Source organism: Otolemur garnettii, unplaced genomic scaffold (genome assembly GCF_000181295.1).
Source record: "Otolemur garnettii isolate 467f Iridium unplaced genomic scaffold, OtoGar3 scaffold00079, whole genome shotgun sequence".
Classification (NCBI taxonomy): domain Eukaryota; kingdom Metazoa; phylum Chordata; class Mammalia; order Primates; family Galagidae; genus Otolemur; species Otolemur garnettii.
The window spans coordinates 5,655,421-5,673,421 of NW_003852474.1; the positions used below are offsets into that span (position 1 = coordinate 5,655,421).

At 45.0% G+C, this 18,001-nt stretch overlaps 2 long non-coding RNA genes across 2 annotated transcripts in view; both read right to left on the reverse strand.

The window, feature by feature from the left end:
- The window catches only part of LOC111726769, an 8,724-nt gene extending 4,060 nt beyond the window's left edge, over positions 1–4,664 (reverse strand). The window contains exon 1 of the long non-coding RNA XR_002774468.1: positions 2,917–4,664. This is a non-coding gene — a long non-coding RNA (uncharacterized LOC111726769). The remainder of the gene's footprint in view (positions 1–2,916) is intronic.
- Positions 4,665–9,247: 4,583 nt separating this feature from the next.
- Positions 9,248–13,881, reverse strand: LOC111726768. The gene is made up of 3 exons (XR_002774467.1): positions 13,604–13,881; positions 13,324–13,430; positions 9,248–10,109 (listed from the first exon to the last, which is right to left on the reverse strand). It is a non-coding gene; the product is annotated as an uncharacterized LOC111726768 (long non-coding RNA).
- Positions 13,882–18,001: the final 4,120 nt, after the last annotated feature.

Below are 18,001 nucleotides of genomic sequence, written 5' to 3' on the forward strand. Positions count from 1 at the left end.
TAATATTCCAGATACATGTATTTTTCTTTATCCACATTTTCTTTACCCATTCATCTGCTGATGGGCACCTAGGCTGGCACTTATAGTCCATGTCTTGGCTATTGAGGATAATGCTTCAGTGAACATGGGGGTGCAGCTGTCTCTTCAACACACTGAATTCAACTCCCTTGAGATGTACGCCCATGAGTGGAATTCCTGTGTCCCATTGCAGTTCTAATTTTAATTTTTCTAATGAAAGAAATACCCCTACGTTCCCCTAAGTGACCTTTTGTTTATCCCACAAATTGATTGCCTTAGACGCCATGTGAAACTTATGGCACTTTAGTATATGCCATGTCTTTGTCAAGGACTTCCACACATTTCCCGGATTTTTAAAAAACCATTTCATTTCCTTTGTCCTTGTCAAGCATCAGATAGCACTTTCCTTATTCTAGCATGTTCTGTAAACCCAATTTAAATTACCTCATGATTTTAGACTCTTATCATGCCCCTTCCTGACTTCTCTAAGTAAAAAAATCACCAGTTTTGATAAATTCTCCTTGCCTAGAAGCCCCTGAGTCTGGCCCTGCTTCTGATGTGCCCCAGGTCCCAGCCTGGTGACTTCCAAATGCAGCCAGAAGCCAAGCAGGCAGTTAGCAAGTCTAGACAGGAAACCTGGAGCCCCAAACCAACTTGCAGGATAAATGAATACTTGTCCAAGATATAAAACATGGGAGTGTACAGGGAAATCTCAGCCCTTACAAATGACTCTCAAGTCTTCCAGATAACAAAATGGCAAACTGATAAGCTTTCAAAAGCTCTGACAAAGTAATGAGTAGTAGTCAGGAAACCATAGCTGTCTTTCTCAAGAAGTATGTGTGATTATAGTTTTCTTTTAAAATGATTTCCAGAAAAGTCATCCATACTATTTTTATAAGATAAATACCAGGGCTGTAATCTATCCATTACAGCCCTGAAAAGAAACCCAGGAATCACTGTGGCTGTTTCCTGGTAGTGCCCCCCACACCGGACTGCCCCCCATTTTTATCAAAGGGCTGCACAGCAGGCTGCTGTCAGAAACAAACCCCCATCCTGTGTTTACACGACCTCGGCCAGAATTGGAACACTGCATGAACTTGGGGTTACCGCAGCTAAAAAGGAACATAATTAGGCTGAAGGAAGTTCTCAGCAGCACAGTGGTTGGGGTGGACACGTGTACCTCCTGTGGGATAAACATTAGATCAGAAGACAGAGAGGCAAGGCCACCGGCCATGGGTGTGCCCCTGGGCAGCTCCTTGCCTTCTCAGCCTCTGTTTTCTTCAGGGTCAGCAGGCTCCTCCTGGTGCCTGCTCTGCCGTGAGGCTCAGAAGATGAAGCCTTGTATTTTTGTTCAGACGAAGAGTTCTCAGGGGAGACACTCTGAAATGAGGAGGATTCTTCAGCCAGAAAACATCAAGGTGAGGAAGATATTAACCCACTGATGCTAGAGGTAGAATTTTTTTAGTTTTTTGAATGACTTTTGACAAGCTCCCACCATGCCAGTATCTGCAGCAATGACTAAATCTGTGCACCACATGATAATGTGTACCCTCAGGAGCAGACACCTGTGAAAAATCACACCTCAGTAGTGACCTTGAGCAGTAAGGTATAAATAATGCAAGGTTCCAATAACGGAATGTGAGGCGTAAGTCTGTTATTATCTTCGTAAAGTCCAGAGACATGTGGAGAATGAGTCCACCCTCCCCAGGACTCTCCAGAAGACACTATGCCCTCTTTCCCTGCAGACAGCCAGGCAGGGCAGCATGAGGAAGTTGCGTTAGCCAGGAGGAAGAGGATGGCAGCCTGGCCAAGGGCAGCCACTGACAGGGTCTCTAAGGGCTCTCCCTTTCCCTCCTGCAGCATTGACCTACCCATGAGCTCATGGGAGATAGAGGGGAGTATAACACAGCCAACCCCTGCATACACAGTACACACTAGTGAGTAAAAAGGAAGAAATAGGTCAGACAGTTAAAACTTCAAAATGAAGATAAAGTCTTAAAAATCCGAATTAGATTGTTCTAATAACCCAACATTATTGAAAAGTTATGAAAATAGACCAAAGAATTGTTAGGAAATCATAAGTCAGCTGTGGTTACTGGAAAAATAGGACCATGTCAAACCTTTGCCTCCAGAGAGGTAAGATATCTCACTAAGTTGGTTACACAATTAGTGACAGAAAATAAATATGTGACTACCTAATGATATAGCAGAGGTCACAGGGTGCCTGCAAAGGGAAGAAGCCATGCCCTCATCTGAACTGTCAGTCTCTTGATTCTTTGTGACAGGAGATGCCACCAATGTCTGCTGAAGCCTTGACAGGAACTCTGCAAACCTTCCCCTCACCTTCTCAGCACCTAACTGGGTCTCCTTGGACAGTGGACACTCCCCTAAGTCTTTGTCCTACTTTCTGCTTTATTTTCTCTCAGAAAACACACCTGTGTTTATTGCTTTACTTACCAACCCCATAGAAAGCCCCTCACAAGAGCTATTAGTTTCTACTGCTTTCAACACTGGTGTTTACAGATGGACTCTTAAGACTTGAGTCTACAACTTAAAATTCAGTGATAAGAATGGAGTATGTTTTTACCTAGTAGGAAAACTTCTTCTTCAGATGCTTGATTCAAAATTGTTTACACATTAACAGAGCAAAAGAAAGAAATTTCCAGACTTCTCAGTGGTTACTAAATGTGTCTATGTCAGAACTTAGTTCAAACCACTGGATTTCAACCTAATATTTTGGCCTAAATTTAAAGATGCTACATGGTCTGCTAAGAAGGGTAATACTGCAGTGATGAGAAGAACTAGAAGAAATAGAAAGTGGTGCCATGTTCCAGTTATCTACTGCTGAGTAACTACCCCAGGACTTGGAGGCCTAAAAGAACAAGTATGTTGTCTTACCTTTCAACTTTGTAGATCATAAATTTGGGCAAGGCTCAGCTAAGCGATTCATCTGTTCCATGTGGCACCAATAGAGGTGGCACTCAGCTGGGAGATGGTCTGGTCTGGAGGATCTCTTATACATCTGGCCTCTTCACAGGGACAGTTGGAATGTGGGGCTCAATGGAGAACTTCACCTGGAGCACTGACCTGGGGCCTCTCCAGCATGGCAGACTCAGAGCAGCTGGATACTGACAATGGTGCTCAGAACTCCAACAGTGAAGGTTCCATGCAAGAGACCAGGTTGGAGGCTGCAGGAATTCCTATGAGAAAACCTTGGAAGTCCCAGAAAGTCACTTCTGCCTTGGCTGTCAAGCAAGACACTAAGTCCAGCCCATATTTAGGGGAAAGGAATTTAGACTCCACTTTTGACAGAAGAATAGCAAAGAATTTGTGAGCATCTTTAATCTACCTCAGACCTTTCAAAACTGTATGACTGGATTAAATTCTCACAGGGCTAGTTTCCCTCATAGATCACATGATGTTATCTCTTGACTGCCCTCAGGGAAGTGACACCTCTTATTCAGGTTACTATAGCAGAATCAGAGATTAAGCATCACTTTTAGGGCTGGAAGGATTAATGACTGTTAGAAAAATATCATGTCAACATTGATATTAAAATCCATCAAAATTCATTACAGTTTTGACAATGTATATTTTAAATATATGATGAAGAGGACAGTGGAGTATGCTGATAAGAGTACGAGCTTTGCAGTTGCAACCCACCTCAGTTCAAATCCTCCCTGCTCTGTCATTTATTGGCCATGTAAATTTGGGCAAGGGATTGAAATTTTTTGATCTTCAGCTTTAAAATGAATATAACACCCATAGCAGGTGTCTCAGGGGCTCCTCATTCTGTTCCTTTAAGCAAAAAGTAGTGGGAGAACTGTGTCCTTTTCAGGAAGCTCTGGAGGAGGAGAGTTTACCGGCCTCAGCAGGTGACCTCCATTCAGATGTCTCCTTAATTCCTGACCCAGTCTCTGGACTCCCTTGCTTGTGCTCCCTGGAATTAACTCCCCAATAAGCTACCTGCATCAAGTCTTCATCTCAGAATCTACATTTGGAGGAAGCAAAACTAAGGGAATTCTTACCTTATAGGACTGGTACATAATCAACTCTCATTTGTTCTCTGCCATTTTCAGGCATGCTGCCTTTCCCCACACGTGGGCAACCCTTTCTAGCCCCGCCCAATGCTCAGTCTGTTCCTCCAGACCAGATGCCTCCTCCCTCCCTCCACGTGTGGAAACCGCACAAACCCTTACATGTCCTTTTCTGACCTCTGTGGGTGTGTGGAATCCTCTGATTATATCGACTGAGCACCAGGGCTTTCTCCCCCCTTACACTTTCCACAATTTTATATTTTTTATCTGGGTCATTACCTTATCTTTGTCTATCTTCTACATGAGATCTAAGTTCCCACAGGGCAGAAGACAGGTCTATTTTTCCTGGCTATGGAAAGAGAAATTAGTATTTGCTGAATAAGTGCATAAATGAAAAAATGAACAAGATGTAATGCATGCACTGGCCTCTTCCTCCTTCCTGTCCGCCTCCCACCAACTATCACATGTTTCTACTCTGAAAATCTTTTCTTCCCTTCTGTGTTATCACAGCGTGTTGTGGTAACTCACATTTACCATGTTTTTCTCTGTAGCGAAGTTCAGGTGTTTCTGTTTATTTGATTGTTTTTCTCTCTTCCTTCCTTCCTTCCTTCCTTTCATCTGCCCTCCCACCCTCCCTCCCTCTCAGTCTCTCCTTCTCTCTTTCATTCTTTCCTTCCTTCCTTCCTTTTTTTCTTTCTTTCTTTCCTTCTTTCTTGTCTTTCATAAGAATCCCAGCATAAAGGCATAAGCCACATACTCACCAGGAACTCAGGCACATCTGTGTTGACCCAGCCTGGACATTGTCTGACAGAGCTCCCTGGGGTTGTTGCACTACATGTAGACTGACATCTGGCCTTACCCCAGATCTACCCTTCCTGCTATTCCTCAACTTTCAAAATAATGTTTCCATTGAGGAAAGAAGTTGCTCCAAGAGAAGGAAAGGAAGGCCTGGGGACACCTGTCATGAGGCAAGGGACACTGCTTACCCAGCTGCCTTCCAGTCCAGCCCACAGAAACACTTTGCAAGGTTCCTAGGAAACAGGGGCTTTAATAGATGGACAGAGAAAGCCCTCTGAGAAGGCTGCACTGATACAAGGTAGAAACTGAGTGCATAACACTGTTAATGGGGCTTCCCGGAATGCCCTTCGGACTGTGGAAGCACATGTGGTAATTCTGGTCAGTGAGACATAAGCAGAAGCCTGCAGGAAGCTCTGGGAAGGGCTTCCAGATACAGGGAAAGACGTGGCTGATGTTTTCCTTTCCCCTTAGCCTGCCTGAAGCGTAGGCACTATGTATATCACTCTAACGGTCACCTGTGATCATGAGGAAAAGGCACAAACTGAAAGAGGCACTCCACTAACCCTGAACCCTGAGGCTGCTAAACCTCAGCACCTATGGTAACGTGAGAAAAATAAACTCCAATTGCTGTTTAAATGACTCTCCATTGGTTTCTCTGCTGCTTGCAGCCAAATGCATCCCTAATTGATCCAGATCTAGAGATAAAGAAGACTTGTAATTGCGTTTGTGTGGACTGGTGCATTGGTGGCACCACAAGCTGACCCAGCCAGGGAAAGCATGTACACCTGTGAATGTGTCATGCCCGCTCTTGTTCCAAGAGCTCCTGAGGAACCAGGAAACACTGCACAATCCTTTGCTGTGTTTCTCTCAAGCACAGCATCTCACTCGTGGTAGGTAGTTAATAGATCTTTTTTAAAAAGTCACCTGCTTTTAAGTAGAAAGAGATAAAAAAAATCTGCTTTGAACTATTAGAGAAAAATTGTGACTCCAGAACTACTGGTGTCATTGTTCTCAGTATCAACATGGTGGGGGCAGTGTCAAGGAGCTCAGGTTCCCCCCAACGCACCCCTACTCTGCCACCGAATGCTCTGAACTTAGGGGATTATGAGCCAGAGAAAGAAAGAGACACAAAAGGCAACCTCTTCATAAATTTTCTTTCTTCAAAGATTGTCATTTTGAGTGTGTTACAGGAAATTTTTATTTTAAAAAGTTAAACGAAGAAGAGGGAGGGGAAAAAACTAAAACTAAAAGCATGGGCCGGGCCATGAGAGTCTTATCAGAATCCCTTATTTCCAGGAGATGCCTGAAATCTACCCAACCCACTGGCTTTGAAGATAAGACTTCTACATCCCCCAAGGCTGGATACTGCTGAGTAAAAGCTGGCTCAGGTTCAAGTGTTTACCAAAAAATATATACTCAGCACTTGACATGATTTTGAAATAATTTAATCACAGGCTTGTATTTAGTCAGAGTTCAGCAAGTACCCTGAGCTCCCACGATGATATTCTTTAAGACTTTTATACAGGAAGCTCTGGACCTGGAGAACAGAAAACATTGAACACCATGCCAGCAATCACTTGGAAAGGTTATCCTCCCTGCTCACACAGGCTCTCAGGTGTCCCCTACTTCACTGGCAATCTGTTATGTCCAAAACTAAAGGGAGATTTGGAGGGCTCTTTCCAATGAGATAAAGGGGCTCAAGGCTGGAGGTGTAATCAACAGAGTCTGGTAGCATTTAATCTTAAAGAGAAAAAGAAAACTCTGATTTCTGAGCAGGAAGGAGTGATTCTTGAAACAGGACTCAAATCTTCTCTTTTGATTAGAGCAGCAGTTCTCAACTTGTGGGTTGCGACCCACAGGAACTATATTAAAGGGTTGCAGCATAGGAAGGTTGAGAACCACTGGATTAGAGGGGAAAACCTCCCTGTGAGCCCAGAGCATCCTTCCCACCATGGATACCATGCACCACCATATTCCATTCATCTACTCTTTGATATGTCTTTGACACTGGGAAATCTGTAGACCTGTGCTTTCCCAAAGAACACTGATAAGAGTCCACTCTCCATAGCCTATATCGATAAAACACTGTGGGACTTGGTGGGGAGCTTCCTAGGTGGACGTGGAAGTAGGGGACAGGGACTTTGCCTTGCTGGGTTTTGTTCACCAAGAATCCATTGAGTGTGTATACTAAGCATATGTCACCAGGGACAAAGTCAAAAGCATAATAAAGTTCCTACTCTCAAAAAACTCACAATCCATTAGGAAAAACAGGCAAGGTCATGGCAATTTCAGCCCTCAGAAGAATAAGTGTAGGAGTTAAGAATATAGCAAATAGAGCTAGATAATAAGAGTTCAAATCCTGCTTTTACCCCTTCCTATCTTGGTACCTGAGGTACTTAAGTCTTCCAAGCCTCCGTTTTTCCATATATAAATTAGAAGTATTATTAGCAGCTGTCTCATAGATTTGAGCAAAAGAATGAATAATATCTGAAAAATTACTTAGAAAGAGCCTGGCCTAATGGCTCAATAAATGACAAGTGTTCCAATGGGGGTGATCATCTGGTGCTCTGGAACCCTATGAGAGAGGTCTCTCCACCAGTTTAGAGGCTCAGAAAATGCTTCCCAGGAAAGACTTCAGCAGGAAGGAGGACTCAGCCAATTGAACAGGATGGGAAGGAGTTTCCCAGACTCAGGAAACTGTACATACCTTGACACAGAGAAAATGGAGACTCAAGAAGAAATGCATGTGGTCCCTAAGACTCATACTAGCTGAGGACTGAGAGGGAGGGATGCCTGGAGATCCTGCCAGAGAACTGAGCACTCATCCCCTCATTTGTAAATATCTGCTGAGAACCTACCATGTGCCAAGCACACTCTTCTCAAAGCTGTAAATTCAGCAATGAGCACACCAGCTACAACCACTGCCACCATGAAACTTCAGTAGACAGGATGAGCAAAGTAAATAAGCAGAGCGCAAAGGCCTCTATGTCTTCATTAAGGAGTTTGGACTCTGACTTGCAGGCAATAGGCAGCCATAAAACATTGGAAGCAGAGGAAGCAGCAATAAAATGTCACACAGTCAGGTTGGGCTTGAGAAACAGCACTTGGCTGCTTGTGGGAGGCTGGAGACAGGGGACCTGTGAGGACACTGTCATGTACTGGGCTAAGGAAATTGTGGAGCTGGACTAAATATAAACTCAAGCTGAAACTGCAGCCTCATCAAACAATCAGACTGGCACATATGAGAGCTGCATTTGGGTGCAGCCCTGAGAAATGCCCCTATCTTACACTTCATTCTTTGGTTTCTGGATTTTTCCACTCTGGCACCCTCCCTCCCCCCCTCAGGGATTAACTCCCTATAGAGTGTTCAAACTCCCAGGCAAGAATCTGATTAGTTCAGCTGGTCCCTTTCATCCTGGGAGTAGGGAAGGGGGTGGGGGAGTGGTGCTGTGGTCCTGGCAACTTCCCTTTGATGGGAAGTAAGTGAGGGGCAGAAGTTCGTAACCTTTCTACAGTTCCATGGCACCCATTCAGAGCCCATTCACAGCTATGAGCTTTCTACCTCAGAGCCTTCACTTTCTGCTCCATGATATCTTACTGGATGCTTTGAAGAGACAAAGATCAGTTAGACCTTGAACCTGCCCTCAAGTTCCTCATAGTCTGGTAGGATAGAAAAGAGGAAAATGTGATTAACCTCATAGAAAATAGAAAGCACTAGATGGTATAATAAAGGCCCAGATGAACTACTTGGAGAATTCAGGACTGGGAGAGATTATTCCAGTGCTTGGGAAAGGCATTTTAGCAGAGGAAGCCTTCAAACAGAGCCCTAAATTGGGAATAGTGTTTGAAGAGGAGGAAATAGCACAGGAGAAACAAGTTGCAGGAAGGCCAGTGGTGAGTGGGCAAGCTCCTCCTCTCACCCCTACCCTTTAGTCCATTTACACATGCAAGCATGCGTGCAGCCAGCATTAGCTGAATACCTACTGTGTACTAGGCTGTAAGGACCTCCTCTTTTCTGAACATCTTTTGAACAACTACAAGACTACTGTATTATAGTATAAATATCCTGTGGCAATCATAGGATGAGGCCACATCACAGAGAAAATGAAGATTTAGGCAGCAGCCTTCACAAGACCCTGGACCTAGGCCAGGTGCAGTGGTTCACACCTGTAACCCTAGGAACTGGGAAGCCAAGGTGGGTGAATCAGCTGAGCTCAGGAGTTCAAAATCACCCTGAGCAAGAGCAAGACCCCATCTCTAGTAAAAACAGGAAAAAAGTAGCCAGGCATTGTGACAGGTTATCTGTAGTCTCAGCTACTTGGGAGTCTGAGATAAGAGGATTTGCTTGAGCTCTGAGGTTGCTGTGAGCTGTGATGCCACAGCACTCTCCCCAGGATGACAGAGTGAGACTGTCTCAGAAAGAAAAAAAAAGACTCTGGACCTGCCCTCTGGGGCCTGGCGCCCATGGAGGTAGCCCAGTGGTACTCAACTATGACCACAGCCCAACTACCCCCTAAAGAACTGAACACAACAGTAACAATACAAGTTGTAGTACAATTGATAGAAATTACCAGAATTGTTTGTTTTGTGGGAGGTAACACTTGGTTCTTGCTCCTCCTTCATGAGGACACTCCAAACCCTCACTCTCAAGGGAGGAGGCATCAGGACCTTACCTTGAGTTTCACAAAGGAGCTGAGTTTGCAGGGGTTGGTCCCGGGCTCCTGTTCTTTCTCTTAGGGGCCAGGTCATGAACAGGAAGCAAGCAGCCGCAGGCTTCCCCGAATTCTCCAGGGCCAGTGCCCACATAGAGAAGCCTATACAGCCCCACATTGCCCAGACCTGGATGTGGGAGCCTGCCTGACTCTGGCATTCACAGCCAGGAAACTGTCTTCCGCACGCCCATGACACATCCTCCAACGTCCAACTGCAGGAATACAGGTAACACTCCAGCTACACACTCTGGTTACATTTCTGCCTACTCTTGCCCTTTCTCTGAATTGTTCAGAACTCAGCTGGGGAAGATGGGAGTGGTAAGGAGTGGAATCTGTGGGGCAAATATACCTGGAGTATGCAAACATCTGATGTGGCCTATGGCGTGGCTTCAAGCCAAGGTGGCTCTGGTGACCCTTTCCTTGGTGGCTTGTGGCAGCCTACACAGGGCCATTACACACCAGTTGTAGGCAGCTTGCAGTCTCTATCATGGTCTCCCCCATGGAACCTTCCTTCAGCAGCACCCACAGCTCATGGTTGGTTTGTCTGTTGATAAGCATATGGTTTAGCTCAAGACTCTTTGAAGTAGTATAGAGCTTAAACAGGGAGCCAGGCCAAGGGATGACAAAGGCAAAGACATGAGCTTTTGAAAACAGACTGATCCAGCCTGACCTTGAACTTCGTTAGCCATGGGTGGGCATGGAATAGTTCCAGGCAAAGCTGGATAAAACAGGATTAAGACTTTTTAACACAATAATGCTGCAGTCAAAGCACAAGGCCACTGAGTTCCTGCACTTCCCAGGGCACCAGAAGTTCTAAGTTCTATTTCTGTACTGTCTGTCCAGAGCCTGAATCAACAGAGCCAGGGCACCTACCCCAGATTCTATTTCCTCTCAGACCAAGGACAGCCACATGTGGAGGGGGGTGCATCTGAAATTGATGTGGCTTTTTGGCAAACTAAGAACCTTACCGTGTTCTTAGAGTGCCAAGAACTGCTGGGTGAGTTTCAATGTGATGCAGTTCTGATTAAGTGGGGCTGCAGGAGTCATTTATTGAAGGGCTGGAAACTGTATGTAAGTGGGGCAATAATAAAGGAAGGCATAGCAGAGAGGAGGCACAAAACGGGAGAGCCATCAGGACAACGCACAGTGTCCACCCCGGTGAGCTGTGGGACCAGTCACATAGAGTGGGATTATGCATTCCAGGGAGCGAGAGGGTGGGCAGGGATCTGCTGGCAGCCCACTGATTTTACAGATCCCACATGGAAAACCCACATGACCTGAAAATCTAGAGGAGTGTGCTAGGATGAGCAAATGAAAGAATGAACAGAAGAAGGAACAAAAGAATGAAGCTCTGGTACAGAAGGCAAAGGGCTCTGAGTACCAGCCCACAGGTGCCAAAAACAAAAGAGACCAGGCCAGGGGCTCAGCTCACACCACTCAGTAGGGTGCCCCGCAGACCCCTGGTGGAGACCCCAGCGGCCCAGCTCCCTAGACAGCAATTTTCAACCTATAGGTCGTGACCTATAGGAACTGTATTAAAGGGCCATGGCATTAGGAAGGTTGAGAACCACTGCCCTATGAGATGGCAGGCTGCCATGGCAGCTGAGACCAGCCTGTTCCACTGTTACACATTCACGCAAGATATATCCCCTCACTTTAGGTGGGAGGACCCTGCACAGTGTCTGGAACATCCAAAAGCCTAGGAAATAGCATATACTACAGAGCTCATGGTCCCAGAGCCGTCCTCACTGGGACCCAGAGGCGCAAGCAGTATGGTCACCTACTGAGGGTGATTTTGCAACTGGGGCAAGGGAAGTGGGGCAAGGGAAGAGCTTTTCCCTTGCAAAACGTTCAGAGGCCTAGAAAGTTGCATAGCAGGAGCCCATGGTTCCTGTGCACTGCTCACAAAGAAGCTGTCACCAGACAGAGGCTGAATCGTGGGCTCGGGATAGAAAGCGTGGTAAGTTCAGAATATTCCAGAACAGGAAGAAAGGCTTCCCAACAGAGCCTGCAGATCAGGTAGCTGCCCCAGAAGATTTACACTCTATTCAAGAAAGCACAGGGACCCAAATGCTGGGACAAGGTGACCAGGTGTGATTAAGGTCCTGCTGTCACTAACTCCTCCTGGAATAGTTGGCCAAAGAGAGTTTACATCCTCAGGCCACAGATTCTTGACTAACCACAGGGAATAGTGGTGAGAATCACATGGGACCTCGGATATTGGGCCACCCTGGGCCTCTAATCAGCTGATGACACCAGTGCTGCAGGACTGATGGCCACACGCAGAAGCCAGCAGCTCCATCACCACCATCTCCCCTTGTCCCCTCTGATACCCCCAGGGCTTTGCTATGGCCACTGTTAACACTCACTGCAGCTTCTAGAAGCAACATTTGCCTGGGAAATCTGTTCCAGGGACCAGGAAATGGCTTGCTTTAACTTTCAATGCTGGTAGTCGGGTCTGTGCTAACCTTATCTAACACCCAGGATGCTTTAAAAGGGGGCAGGTCAATGTCCAGTGCCCAGGAAGCCACACCCTTCTCTGCAGAAGGTGGGAAACAGCCCTCACAGTAGTCATCTCTCTGGACAGAGCACCCTCCCTACTGGGGCTGAGCAAGAAGGAACTGGAGGGAGAAACTCAGCCTGTAATTCCAGAATTGTTGAGGTTTGGTATGCCTCCTTTTTGGATATTACTGAGGCTACGTATATGTGGCTATATTTCTATGAGACACTAACATTTTACTGCTAATGCTTACAAAATTGTATGATGGTTGCTTTACTGTGCTTCATAAAGGATATTGGGTATTCTTGCAACAAAAAATTAAATAAAACTGGGAGCATATTTATTTTGTTGGCTCTTTACTTTTGGCCATTTAACTTTGTGCAGAACTTCTGATGAGCTATGGCAGACGGGGCTGGATGGGCCTGTATTAGCCACGTGTTTCTGATGTTCTGACAGCTGGAGGGGCTGTCCCTCCCAGGTTTGGCCAATTCCTAGAGATAGTAATGGACTTGCCCACACCTTACTTTCCAAATGCAAACCACCCCATCCAGAGCCCACGACCCAACCACCTGTACTCACACCCTCTACCACCTCGGGTGAGGGGCAGGTCACCATCAACCATCACCTGTCCCTACACCCCCGAGCCCACGGAAATTATTCAAACTAGCAGATCCTAAACCTGCCTACCCTGCCTCTCCCTCCTCTCACAGAAACCACCACAAAGTCTCTGGCCTACATCTTGCTTTCATGACCCCTACCTCTGACCTACCTGGAGCTTCCTCAAGTGCCCCCTGACTCCTGGAGTGTGGGGTGCCCTCTCCTGTTGGCATCTGTGGGTATAATTGCATCTTTTCAATGGCTGTTGTCTCCTCATCTATTGGCCTCACCACACTTGAATAATTAAACCTGCGTCTTATTGAAAACACATACAGTGAGATTAAGATGGAGTCTGTCAGGCTAGGCCAGAAGGGACACAGCTGGTCTGGTCAGTTCAGGTCCTGCCTGACCTTCACCCCCTGTCTCTTATTCTCACTGTTTTATAAATTTAGCTCCCACCCCAATGATACCTACCTTGAGTAGTTTAGGTAGATTGATTTAGAAGATTAACTTTTAAATTAGAATATTGTTTATGAGTCATGGGTTCTGCCGATTATCGTTTAAGATAAGGGTTAACATGGTCTTCACTTTGAACTTAAATGTATAAAACTGTAATGTTGGAAATGGAAGAACAGAATAGTCCTGGAGAGGTTACTCTTACCTTTCTCCAGAATCTTGGCCTTCTGACAAATAAAGTTCAGTGGACCTATCCCCGTCTCTGCATATCAGCTAACAGTGACAGCCAGACATCCTTATCCAGCAACATTTCTATTGGGAAATAATAAAATACAACAAGGGAGTTGTCAGCCTTGGACACAGAATGGTTTTGAAACAAATTTGATTCACAGATTGTTCCTCATCACCTCTGAGCTTTCTGAGGACCAGATCCACATTGCCCACCCACCACCCCCAGTGGGCCGAGAAAGGTCCAGAGAGCTCACCTGATCCACCAGGATCCCATGACAGGCTCCTCACCTCCATCCCCTGCACAGCAGCGCCCCAACTAGCCATAGACTGGTTGGGATGTTGTACAGGCTAAAAGAATAAAAACTGGGAAATACTGTACAGGACAGAGACGCTAAGGTCCCATTTCCGATTCCTCTTTCCTTTTGGAGGGGCCCTTATTAGAGTCGCTGTGGCCCCTTCACAGAATCCAGGGGTGTGTTCTGGTGGGCGTGGGGGAGGAACTGGACACACGCAGCTCAGCTCTTCTTCCCTCTTCATGGAAGCCAAGCTGCCTCCAGGAAAGCAAATATTTGCTCTGCTCCTGGCTTTAACCTTGACACAAACCAGCCCCCACTTGGAGCCAGCTGTTCTCCAGCTGTGTCAAGTCCTGGGGTTTGATATCAGGAAGCTCAATGTTACTGCACGTCTAAGCCACACTCCTTGGATGTAATACTTAAACTAGGGAGCCTCGGTGTCTCTCTAAAACGTGAGTTGCAGTACTTGCCTGAGAAAAATTTTTTGCGGATTCACTTGAGCAAAACCTGTAAAACTTTGCACATTGCAGGCACTTAAATGTAGGCTCTCCCTACCTTCATCTAAAGATTTCACACCGTAGCCACCCCCACCCCCAGCGGGCTGAATAGCTCCCTCCCCAGGGGGGCCTGGTAACTGCAAGCTGGGCCAGTTCTAAAGAACCAGTGGGCAGCTTTCTTGGAATTTCTCTGCAGGAGGTTTTGTTTTGCTCTGCTATGTCTGAAGAAGAATGAGGAAGTGGGTTTTGCATTTGTGACAGAGAAGGAGATGACACACTAGTGCCTGAGCCCTGGAGGAGAGGGGTTATGCCTTCCAGCCCTACTTTGGGGGGAGCTTCTGGGGAGTGCACTGCATGGAGGCTCCCAGCACTGAAACTACCAGAGGTTGCAGCCCAGGCTGGCAGCTGGATGGCTTGTCCACTGGATGGCCCTGGGCAGTGCCCTCTGTGGAGCAGTAGTGCTTTCCTAGAGCCCAGTGGCAGGAATGAGTAGCCCTGAAGGGTGGTGTGAACCACAGAAGCCAACGGGTGAAGACCAGAAGAACAGGAAAACAACCACAAAAGCATGAGGCACGTTTGTGTGTCCAAGTGAGCTACTGGCAGGTGATGGCCAAAACCGAGGAGAGTTTGAGAATGGAGGCAGGAGCAGGGAAACAGCTGAGTCCTGCTGATGGTACCCACTTGTTCACAACAAGCTGGGAAAACCAAAACACACACACTTGACTCATCCAGCAGTCACCTAATTACTGCGTGGGCTCTGCTAGGTGCAGGATGTACCAGCTGGCAGGATGCCCCTGCCCTGAACAGCTGACTGTACGTGTGCAGTCCCCCTCCCTAGCTTTAGAAGACCCCCTCACTGTTCCCGTACGCATTCAAAATGCTTGTAATGTCCATCAGATTTATTTTTTAGTGTGTAAATTATTTTCAGTGCCTGTTATTGCTGTCTGCTGTTATCCTCAGTAAGTTCTTGGGGAAGTGGCATTTTTTTAATGTAAGGCTTGTGTTTTTCCCATGGGCAGGGCATAGAAATGTGAGGTTTCCAAAGACTGTTTATGTTCCCCAAATTTTGTAGGGTTGGGGAAAAAAGATTCAACTTCAAAACATTAAAACAGTAAAATCAACATGAGATAGATAAGATCAACCAAATTAAGAAAAGAGGAAAACTTGTTTCATTGGTTGGTTTGTCTACATGTGTAATTTGGATTCAAGTGCACGAAATTACGTTAGTCACAATCCTTTTGGGTTCAAGACACATATTCTTCATGGTCCTTGAATAGCCTGTTTTTTAACCCATTTGTTGGCTAACAAATTAGTAATAATCCTCCACCCAACATGACATCTAAAACTGAATAAAACTTCTGTCTTCCTAACTCATTTATTTTAACCATAGATGTGTGTGTGCATAAATGTTCACACGAAAGAGAGAGAACATGTTTGGTTTCAGTTGTTTCTTACTTTATATATAAGGGCATCATGCTATAAAATGTTCCTGGCACTTATTTACTCAGTAATGTATTTCTAAGATTATCCATATTGTTGCATGTTATTTATTTATTGTAGTAGTTCCTTTTAACACATATAAGATCCCTGGTGCTATTTTACCACAGTTTATGTACCCATTCCCTCTTCTAGCGAGTAATTATTTTATACACGACTCACGTATCTCACTCTTTATTGCAGAAATTTTCCATCATACACAAAAGCAGAGAGAGTAGCGTAAGGAAACCCAGTTCAGCCATCAGCAGCCTCAGCAACGCTCAGCATATGGCTGATCTCATTTCATCTTTTCTCCCACCTAGCACTGGATAATTTTGAAGCAAATCTCAGATCTCACCCCCAAATCATTTCGTGTGTCTCTTAGAAAGATAAATGACTCTTTAAAAAAATGCGCCAATCCCAATATCATGCTTATTCCTTAATGTGAACAGAAAACCATCATTCAGAATTCCCCGGTCATTGTCTAATACTTTTCCTAACGGCATGACCCACAAGGTGAAGTCTAAAAAGCCATTGGCAGATAGTTCCCTTCTGGCTGCACTCAGCTTTTTTTCCTGGGTCATTGCTGAAGCTGCCAGAATCTGAAGGTAGGAAACTCAGAGACTGGAGAAGCCCCAAGAAGATAGACACACGGCTTCCAGGCCTGAAGACCTGGAAAAGGCAAAAGCGCCCAAAGCCGCGGTGTGCAGCCTCCTCGCCTAATCCGTCCACCTCAAAGCTCCTTTCCTCTCCTTCCAAGGGTAAAATCTCAACTAGGAGCTCAAAGGCCTCTGCCTGGCCTTTTAGCTCTTTTCCCTCCTTGGAAGCTTAGATTATAGGAAAGGAAGAGCAGAAGAGATGATAATAGGAAAATATAAAAGTGAGCTTCAGAAACTGCCCCAACCTCCTTGGTGTAAGCCAGGGGTCAGCAAACCTTTTGTATAAAGGACCAAATAGTTAATATTTTAGGCTTCACTGCCTCAACCTCTCAATTCTTTCTTCAAAGAGCAAAAGCAGCCAAGGACAATCCAAAAACAAACAGCTGCAGCTGTATAGTAACAAACTTTGTCTGCTCAAAGTGAGACAGAGCACAGACTGGACTGACTTCATCGGCTGAGTGTGTCGACATTTAGCCTAAACACAATCATTTTTATTTCTGTTTATTCCTGCTATGGTTTTGATTGCTAAATAGTTATTGGAGCTGAAATAAAAAAATATGCAATATAAACTACAGAAAATAGTTAAAGGTTACTGTTATTATCCCCAATTTTCAGATGAGAAAATGGATATACTATGAGATTAAAGGACTTGCACAAGATCATGGAGGCATTGCATGGAAGTGCTTGAACTTGAACCCCAAAAATCTGTCTTCAGAGTTTTTATTTTTAACTTTTCTCCTTGCCTAGATGCAAGCAGATTTAAATACTATTATAACCACAAACAATTGTACAAAAATATATAATTTTCCCTTAACATTGCAAATATACAAGTCTGACAAACTTGATCAGTGTATATAATTGGCAATTGACACATAAGTTTAACTAAATTATTTTATGTGTCTAATTATGATACGAGGTGATAGCAGATGCCATTCTTAAACCTTGAATAACTCTGTTATAGCTATTAATTCCTTGAACTTGCTTGACACAATTCCCTTCCAATCTTGCGTTTATAGGTGTGGTCTGTACCCCGTAAATGCATTAATGTATACATGATCTATGTGTTTATGACTTAATAAAATCAATAAATACAAATTTACACTTTTAAAATTTCAGTTTCAATAAACAAGACCCCCCCATATAAATAAATAAATAAATCTTGCTTTTATTATCTTATTGTACAGAAATTATAACATAATTAAAACTGTCCACCTTTACTCTTCCAGTTCTTCTTTTGGTAATAAACAAGGATGAGTTCATCCTATTTACATCTATTCTATAAATATCTATTAGATGCCTGATCTGAGGTATGGGGGATACAACAGGGACCAAAATACTCTCTCTGCCATCATGGATCTAATTTTTTTTTTTTTTTTGAGACAGAGTGTCACGCTGGGTAGAGTGCCATGGCATCACAGCTCACAGCAACCTCAAACTCTTGGGTTTAAGTGATTCTCTTCCTTCAACCTCCCAAGTAGCTGGGACTACAGGTGCCCACCACAATACCTGGCTATTTTTTTGGTTGCAGTTGTCATTGTTGTTTGGCAGGCCCAGGCTAGATTCAAACCCACCACCTCTGGTATATGTGGCTGGCGCCCTAGCCACCGAGCTACAGACACTGAGCCATCCTCATGGATCTTCTATTCAGATAAGAACACAGGTAGAAAATAAACAAGAAAATTTAAAATGGGCTCGGCGCCCATGGCTTAGGGAGTAGGGAGCCAGCC